General features: G+C 47.1%; 1 protein-coding gene across 1 annotated transcript in view; it reads left to right on the top strand.

Annotated features, from left to right (window-relative positions):
- The window catches only part of MEIS1 (Meis homeobox 1), a 95608-nt gene that overhangs the window by 23947 nt on the left and 62282 nt on the right, over positions 1–9379 (top strand).

Genomic DNA, 9379 nt, shown 5'->3' with positions numbered 1-9379 from the left:
CTTCGTCTGAATATAAAAGACAGTGCTGTGTTGAAGTCGCCTCTGAACTCGCAATAGGTATATACTTTTAAATCTGGTTTTATGATCGTGTTTCATTCAAGTGCTGTTAGACAACAAAGGAATTGTGTTTCCCCCAAAAGGGTGAACAGTACTGATTAGCATTGCAAAGTCTACATTTAACAAGATTAGTTTTTAAACCAAAACAGTATATTTTAATTTTTTATGTGCGCGGACGTAACGTACGTTGTGAATAACATCTCTTTATAGAATTTGGAGTATTTGAGACACTTTATTGTTTAAAGAAAAGTTGCTGACTTCATCACAAGTATAGCCTAGTAAAAATGGGGCCTGGAGTAGTAAACTGTTGCAGAGCTGAGGCAGAAACTGGTAACCTTCTGACCTCTGACTTTTACTGGAAAATGATATGCAACATAAATTCAAGGGGCCTTTTTTCTTTCAAGTACGTATACGTATATATTATAGTGTTGCTGTTCACAATGCTGTAGTTAAAGCGGTGTCAACATGTTCGTTAGAGCCCCTTACTTTCGGAGCAAGCTTAAATCCCTGTTATTTTTAAGGATGCAAAAGTTGCTGCAAAAACGCGCTTTGAATTAAACCTTGGTGTTCGGAGGGAGTTTTTTGTAGTCAAATAGGGCTGTTCTTTTATTAGAAGGATGTGTGTGCATTCATGCATATATGTGCATATGCATATGGGTGCAGATGCATGCACCAAATGTCTGTGGAGAGAGTTTTTGGCATGCTCCTAAACCCCTTGGACACTTTGAGCTTCTTGGTTCCTGGCACACTTTTTAGTAATTAGAGGCTTCATTTTCTCCTAAACGTGATATTTTATCAATCCAGAATAGCAGTCATTTCTGAGAGTCGACGGTGTCATTCTGGGCAGCTCCTTGCAAGATGCATGTGAGCACAGAAAAGAAGGATTTTCAGAAGGGCCTGAGGGCTTCAGAGCTGGTGTCCTGTTGCGTTTCTGCGGTGAGGCCACCAGTGATGCTTAGCCGCTTTTGCAACTTCTGCCCAGTTTTGACAGCGAGTTTCCCTGACAGTGCTCGATAAATGCATGTCTTTGGTGAGGAAGGCCGGTTGCATTAGGACTTCAGGGAGGCGTAAAAGCGGTGGGATTTGCTACTGAGCATGCTGAGGAGCTCTAGTGCGCGGGCCAAGGTGTCCCTTCTTCTGCATGCACCATCTGGGGAGCTGGGCCTGAAGGTCTATGTCACCAGGACTTGTATCCAGGCTGCTTTCACCTATGGAAATGTCATTTCTCAGGAGGAAGCGGGATGCGGGAAGAGCAGCAGTGGTTCTGCAGAGCAGCCTTGTACGTTGTGTCAGCTCAAAGCATGCTGAGTGCTGGGCCTCTGACCAAATCTCATTTGTTTAAACACACCCATGCCTCTCCATACACCATATATAGAAAAAGCACCATTTTAGCTTTCCTGAGCAGGATAAAAAAGTCCTAAACATGATCCTAACAGACCAAAAGGAAGACGGGGGGAGGGAAAGACAGCAAATACCCTGCCCCTCCCCAGCTGCATTTGTTAAGTTAAAAATGTCACGACTTTCAAGCTGTTTCTTTTCTGAGGCCCGATGCGAGGATTGGCGACAGCACGGCCAAATGCACGTACTTGCCTCTTCGGCCGCTTTTCCTTGCAGCCGGAGAAGCGTCCACAGCGGCTGGGTGCTCCGGCAGGGCTGAGAGCACCCAGCTCAGGGCGAAAGCCTGCTGACCCACGCGCTCGTTCTCACGAGCACAGGCTTTAGCGCAGAGCTTGCGTGACATATTTTCAGTATATATTATGGGTTTCCCTATTTTTAGGATTTTTTAAAAAATTCTTTTCGGATCCATCTGTCAAGAATGCATTTGGCATTAAACAAAAAAAGTGATCACCAAAAGTACAACCCTTTAAACCAGTCTATTTTTAGGTTGTTCCCATGACCTATTTTCCCCTCTTACGACAGGTGAAATCACCTGTTTGCTTGCACCAGGTTTCTAATGAGCAGCTTGGGGCTGCGTTGAGAAGAAGGAGAGGTTTCCAGGGCTTCTCTGATGATCCGTGGGGGGGGGGTGATTTCGATCTGATTTTGCTCGGACTGAATGGATGCTTGTTTAGAACTGCTGAGGTGACTTCCCAGGAGATGGGTAGTGCAGGTGAAGTTGCTGCAGTCTGAGCGTGACCGGAGGAGGGGTATGGCCCGGCACCCGCGTGCAAAGATGGACATGTGCTAAAGGTGTCACAAGGGCTGGAGGGTGCGCTTGGCATGTCTGTAGGTGCCTACAGACTAGAAAGCCTGGGCCCCTTAATGAGAGCTTTCTCCTTCACGTGAACACTTAGTTCTTAACCCAGACTGTGCTAAAGTCTATTTTGGGGACTTTTTAAAAGCTTCTGTTCTTCACCTGATTCGTGGCTGCTCTGTTAATCCCTACAAAGTGCATTTATGGCCCTGTGCACGAAATACGTGGAGCGATTACCTTGGAAAACAGGAGAGATGCTCTTGCATGTGAACACTGAAAAGCCCTTTTTATCATGCAAATTATTTACTTAGTAGATAGCGATGACTCCCAGCTGTTACCATCTATTGTGTAAATCCATATTTAACTGCTAGGGAGCTGCTCCAAAGTCTCGTGCCACCGAACAGCAGGGTATGTTATTGCAGAGCACGTTGACACGACCGCTTATAAAGGCCCGGTATTGTGTCGTGGGAGGCGATAGTTATAGTACAGGAATGCAGAATAATATTTTGAAAAAGCGTAGAGGGCTGTTTCCCCGTTGCTGCGTCCTTGCGGCGAAGGGCCTTTGGAGATCTGTTTCTAAATGGTGCAAAGAGCTGAATTTACACGGTGGAGAAATAACTCACAGAATTCTATTAGAGAAGGAGAAGCGAGTCCTTAGGCGCGGCTCGGCGAAGCTGAGCTCGCCGCGGCGCGGTGTTTTATTTTTGTTGCGTATTCCAACTGCAAAAGAATCCTCTTTGGGATATTACCGTAGCTGTTCTGTTCTGTTTTTTTAAACAGTCAGACCAGAAGGTTGTTGAGCAATGATGTAATGATCTTGTACAGTCACTCTTAAGCCAGAGTGGTGGGGTTTTTGTTTTTTGGTTTTGTTTGTTTGTTTGTTTTTAATGCCCATGGAGGCTGGCCAGAGCGGGAGAGTGTGGCTGTGTTAACTATCCAGGCAGCTGAGCAATTACTTATATCCCCACTTGCCTTTTTGCATGGAGAAGCAAAGCTGCGCGAGGGCCGAGGTGAGCGCTGGAGGGGTCGGCTGGCCCATCACTGATGGGATAGGGGGGCTGGAGCCCGCTGCCGGGCCTCCTAATGGGCACGACGCCCTTGGCGTTTGGGCTGCAGTCACCCCTGCCCTTTGTTGACCGCTCTGACACTTCATTTTTCACCTCCTTCCCATTACGGCTTCGCCCTAAGCGTTGGCCAACACGTTGGCCAACAAGCATTGCCCTACGCGTTGGCCGGCGCTCTTCAGCGAGTACTGGCGGTGCCGGGGCTTGCAGCTCTTGGCCCTAACCAACCCGTTGAGATTTGGAGCCCATGTGCGGCTGCAGACGTGGCGCAAGGTCGGCGGGGGTAGCAAGTGGGCACATCACCCGTGTGCCGGGCCGGGCGCTGATCGCTTTGCATTTAAACACATGCAAAGTGGACTGTCAGTAACTTGCATCCTAACAGAGCACCCCAAAACGCAGAAGTGAAGTATTTATCAAAAAAAAAAAAAAAGTATGAAGTATCGCCTGCTTTATTATGTAGCCCTCTGGCACCGTAATAGCCCGGCATATTTTTTACTATAATATGGTAATAAAAAGAATATGTAAAAGGCAGACAAAGGTTCTGTCTTTTCCGTAAGGTGACCCCTGTTACCAAGTAACTGCTTTACTTATGAGCTTATTAAAAACTCAAAAAATGAGCTTTTCATACTTCACAGGCATTGATGTGAAAATGAGCTGTCCTGTGAGTAGTTTTCTTGATCATTTTTAGAACAATTGATTAGCCAAAGAGCTGCTGTCATTAGCTGACATTGACTGATAGCAATTTGTCCCGAGCGCCGAAGGTCAGCCAGGCAGGGGAAGCTCCGGCTCGTCTTTGATTGACCTTTTCTGATGCCATTATCATGCGACTGGTTAGACTAGATGTGACCCTCAATTGAAAAAGACAGGGGCATTAGTCAACAGGGGCTGTTCCCAGTGTTTTTCGGGTTATTTATATATTGTGGCTCTCGAATTAAACCTAATGGGCTTGTTTTTGAAAAAGGAGGGGGCAGCGGTTTGCTCTCAAAGGCTCTTTCCTGGCGAGCGGGCAGCGCTTGCTTTGCTCTAAAGCGGCGCGTGCACCTGTGCCTCATGCTTTGACGTGAGATATGAGATTAAATTTAAAAAAAAGGAAAAAATAAAGAAAAGGGATGCATTCTGTATGTACCTGTTCTTTTAGTTTTGAGCATGAAACTTGAATGGTTGGTCAAGTCGGACCGAGTTTGGAGCTCTCCGTGTAGGTGCACGTTCTTCAGCAGCACCAGAATTCATTATTTTTATCTCCTCAGGATCATGTTTTATTTTTTAACAGTGATTGAGTAGTTGAGGATTATGCTCATAACAACATGATGTCAATTTATCATTCTGCTCTAAAGCCGGAGGGCGTGAAACCGTTTTTTTTCTTCCTTCTGTTTTTTTTCTTCCTTTTCTTTTCCTCCCCCCCCCCCCCCCCGCCCCGGTCTCATCAGCCTCGCTCAGCTGTTAAAGTGCGATTTGAGCAGTGTTAAGTCTCTGCGCTCGAGCCGTGCGGGGTTACGCTGTCAGTATGGTGCATCCTCGGCAGTCCTCGTTTCGAAGCGGGGGGTGGCGTGTGTCAGGATTCGAACAGCAATCTATTTCTGGTCCCGGGATTTGTTTTACTAGTTCACATTAGCTCAGAAAGTCTCCTATTAATCGTGCTTTTTTTTGATTTGGCCGAACCAACCCTAAATAGCGTTCCTTGTTTTGCCTACGTTGTGGGTAGCATAGTCGTAAACTAATTCCTTTCCTTGTAAAAAGCTTTCTTGCTCCCTTTTGGCTTTTAGGAGGAACTTGAATTTCTCAGTGTAAGGAGCAACTTGTTTTTCAGGTCAGCCCCCAAAGATAATAAGCGTTTCAAAAGCAGCGCAAACATTTCAGCACAGTTCAGAGCGACTTTCAGCCTTTGCTTAGGAAGAGCTTCAAACTGGGAGGAGAGTTGATCATGTGAGATGGCAGATTTTTTCGGCTGAAGCTTTTGCCATCATTGGCAGAGCGAAAGCAGGGAAAATTACTTTTGGAACTGTTTACATTTAAAGTGGCTATGGAAATACAAATATTCCTGAATTCTAAGCCTGTCTGTAATCAAGCAGCAAAACTCATGTGCTGGAGACTTCCCCCACCCCTTATTTTGGCAAGCGATCTAAAATTATAAACCTCTCTCCTGTTAAACTCCTGTGTGGCCTCGCACAGAGTCTGCGCGCGTGTAGACGGGCATGCAAGGATACGGCCCCGATCCTGAAACCAGCCGCCCGTGAGCCGCGGAGAGCTTTTGTGTGTGCATCGCTGAGTGCTGAGCACCCGGAGCTCCGCAACAGCGAACAGGGGTGGGAAACACCACCTTGCCGGTGCACGTCCTGAACCGTTACCTGAACGCTCGGGTGCCTGTCGAGGCGGCACTTGGCTTCCCTTCTTGGATGGGATGGAGGAGCGAGTCTTCGTCGCAGGTGGTCACAGAAATAGACTTGAAGTTTGAGGTTGCCTAGAGGCCTTTTTTAGCAGCACTCGAGTCTAGCACCTTGAAGACCGCTTTGGTATGGCTTGGTTGAGAAGGCTCGTGGTTTTATGCCGGGTTTTTCCCCCTACGCATTCTGGCAGCCAGCAGGGCCCCGTGGGGCACGCTCTGAGCCCTGCTGGCCCCTCCGGATCTTGTCGGCGTCAGCGGAGCCTTTGGCTGCGTAACGAGAGGGCGGTGGGAGACTCTGGTGTGTGTCACTAGCATCATTAAAAATCAGTAGTTAAAAAGGCAAAGTAGTGCTTGTGAGATGGCCGCCACTTTTGAGAGTCCTTCTATTGCAATAAATTTAAACCTACAATAAATTGATGTTGTTTCTGGATTAGTGATGCAACAGGGGTGTGACGGTGGCTGCTTTTCCTAAGCCATTTTCTTACCTTTCACATGAAATGGTAGGGAAAAAGAGAAGATGACTAAGGTTGGAGCAGAAATCTTTAAAATACCAAGTTGTATACAGGCAAAGCGGATGAAGCCTGCACGTGTCCCACACTGCAAGAACGAGGCGTGCATATTCACCGTGTTTCATACGGTGGGAGCTTTCCATAGCATTAGCAGGTTTAAAACCAGCAAAAAGGCCTTTTTCTACATTTTGCGTCTTGCATAAAATTCACTGGTGTTGACTGCTGTGGAAGTGAGCAAGGGTCAAAAAGAGACTAGACAGACTCATGGAAAATAGGTCCTTCTGGAGCTACGAAGGAGGATGCTCCGCTTGCAACGCCTGGCTCGGGAAGCTGCTGAAGGGCCGGTCAGAGTTATAGGGTAGGCTATTCTGCATAACCCTGTTTTTATGCATTTATTTTCTGAACATCCATTATTGCTACTCTGAGACATAGATACGAGATTTGAGCTGCTTGGACCATTGATCTGCTCTGGTTTTTATGTTGAAGTAATTTTTTAATCCAAGGCAAGAAATAAGATACTTACTGGATTTTTGATTTATTTTTTTTTTGGCAGGTCTTGCTAATGCGGGTGTGTTTGTGTTGGTGAGAGCTAGAATGCTGACATAGTTTGTGTTTTCTCACCCTTATTACCCCGGTGGTGGGAATGGTTTGACAATGTTCATTCAAATTTGACAGGTGATTGCTTCTGTAAATGAATGCACTCCAGTCATAATTGTTGCAACAGGATTGTTTGATTACCTGGCAGTAGCCTCTTACTCCGTGATAGCTTTTGGATCACCTGTTTGCTGAAAGCATTTGACAGTCCTCATGTTTATTACCCAATTGAATGTCAGTAGCAATTGCAGCTAAAGATAAACGAAAATGCAAGTACTTGTTGACCTTGACTTTTTTCCACAAGATATTGGACTTGATGGCTCTATTGCTGTTGAACTGATAAGAGTTGTAAACAGTAGTTTAAGGAAAATGTTTTATTCCCAGAGGAAAATACCACATTGCTGTGGGAAATGGCATCTGACTCGTGCTCTTTGCCAAATTTACTCGGTTCACCTTCATTTAGGCTGTGGGAAAATAAAATAAAATTTTTCCCTTTTATGACTTTAATATCTCTGCAAACACGAATTCCTGTGCTCTTTGTAAAGTTTTGTTGGCAGACTGCGCAATAATATAAAACAAGCGAGAGACCTCTCCGGGTTTTATGATGTGCTATAATGAGGATTCTCAGTCCTTCCTCATTTTCAGCCTGATTTGATAATTATAGGGAGGGAGCCGGGCTTGCTTCTCCCGTTCCGTGGGAAGCTGTGACGCGCCTGTGCCACGGGAACGTGGGGTCACGCGACATGGGGCGCTGCCTGCGGGCCGGGCAGGGCCAGCCCCAACGGGGGGCACATCCCTATGTTTTCACTCTTTTTTTTTTCCTTTATTTTCTTTTTTTTGGGGTGGGAGGGGAACTGGGAAGGAGAGGGTGTCCCTGTGCCGGCAACGGAAGCAATGGGAGCACTTTGGTGGAAACAGGAAGGAGCAACAGGCTTGGGGATCTTTTGAGATGAAAGTCATGTCTGAATGTAACGTGCAACTCTTGCAAAAGGCTGTGGAATTATATATTTTCAAACTTAAGTCCGTCTCGTGTCGGTGGCTGCTGTGATAAACTCCAGGCAGCGTTGTAAAAGCTTGTTAAGGCACAGAAGCACCGGATTAAGCTGTGCTGTAGCAGTCAGAAGAGTCAGACTAGTAATCTTATTGCATTGCATTTTTTTTTTAGGTAAGATTAAGCTGGCATTGCATTATATGTTTGTGGGTGAGGGGGCATTCTTTAGGGGATTAATTAACAGGCTCAGCGCTGTAAGGTGCTGACGTCACGTTTCTCTAAACGCAAAACGTGGGAGTGGGGGCCGTTGTTCATGAATGAACCGGGCCCTCGTCCTCCGTGCCCGCTGTCCCCGCGCTCAGGGCAGCCCCGGCGGCTCCTCCTTGCGAAGGAAGGTGCCCACCGTGCAGCACCTGCTGCAGTGGATTTCGTGCGAGATGGTTTCTCGCTGGCCTGCAGACCTATTGGTCGGTGTCATGCAAAATGCCAGTGGCAGAGGCCCGACTTCTCTTGTCTTCGAGCAGATGCCTGATGTTGCTCTGGCGAGTCTAGGGACAAGGATGGTGTCACTTGAACCTTTCAGCTCCGTCTTCTCTCCCCGCAGTCCCTCTGCAGTGTTCTCCCTGTGGCCTCTGTGCCTTGCATTGGATGGTCCTGAGTTTATGCTGGTAGCAACAGGTCTTCAGAGCTCGGGAGCTGGGCTTTGTAGGAGGCTCGATATCAAGGATGAGGAAGAGCCTGTCCAGGCCATGCCCGTGTAGCCCAGGGAGCTGCTTGGGTAGGATTAGATGCCTTGAGAACAGTGCCAGATCCAGGCAAGTCATGTTTCCCCTGAGTATTCTGCTGCCCTTCAGCAATCTGGACTTGGAAACTTCCTGATCTCCAGGTGGTAACTTCGGTACTTAACACCCACGGATGACTTTTTTTTTTTTTTTTTTTTTGTTAAAAAAAGTTCTTGCTTAAATTTCTGTGAGCGAAAACCTCACATGTGGTTTGTAGGCAGTTTTTTGTGGTCACTCTTCACAGCAGCACAATGTGGAGGTGTTGGAAAGAAGGAGAAATGCCTTGTAAGTAAATAAAAATACAATACAGATAGTCTTGTCAGTTCTTCATGCCTCAGTCCTGTGTTTTCCTGTGGCTGATGTGTGTCACAGCTGAGTAGTGGCTCTTGCAACCCTGATGCCAAGTGTTTTCTCAGGGCTGTAATTCATCCTTTGCAGAATGGCCAGAGAAGACCTACCAGGAGGCACCAGTAACGTCCTCCAGAAAGAGCTAAAGGTGGAGATAACCTGACTGATACTTAAATCTCTTCCTAGCTGGATGAATAGCAGTTAGTGTCACATGGATGCATGCTAAAAATATTCTGGAGTCTGTGGCCTCTCGCTTGGCTTCAGAAGAAGGCAGAACTTAGCTCTGTCTCGTCAGCAAGCAAAGGTCACTGGCACAAGGCTCGTGGGGTGGACAACCCTGTCCTGCCCTCATTGCTGTGCCAGGAGACTCTGTGCCTCCCCAGACTGGCGTCCTGGGAGGAATGCCACCGCTATGCTCGCCGTTGTCATCCCGACAGCTCCGCCGGGTGCCCTGTCC

This window comes from Rhea pennata, chromosome 3 (genome assembly GCF_028389875.1).
Source record: "Rhea pennata isolate bPtePen1 chromosome 3, bPtePen1.pri, whole genome shotgun sequence".
Lineage (NCBI taxonomy): Eukaryota > Metazoa > Chordata > Aves > Rheiformes > Rheidae > Rhea > Rhea pennata.
This window is presented reverse-complemented; position numbering and strand designations above follow the sequence as displayed.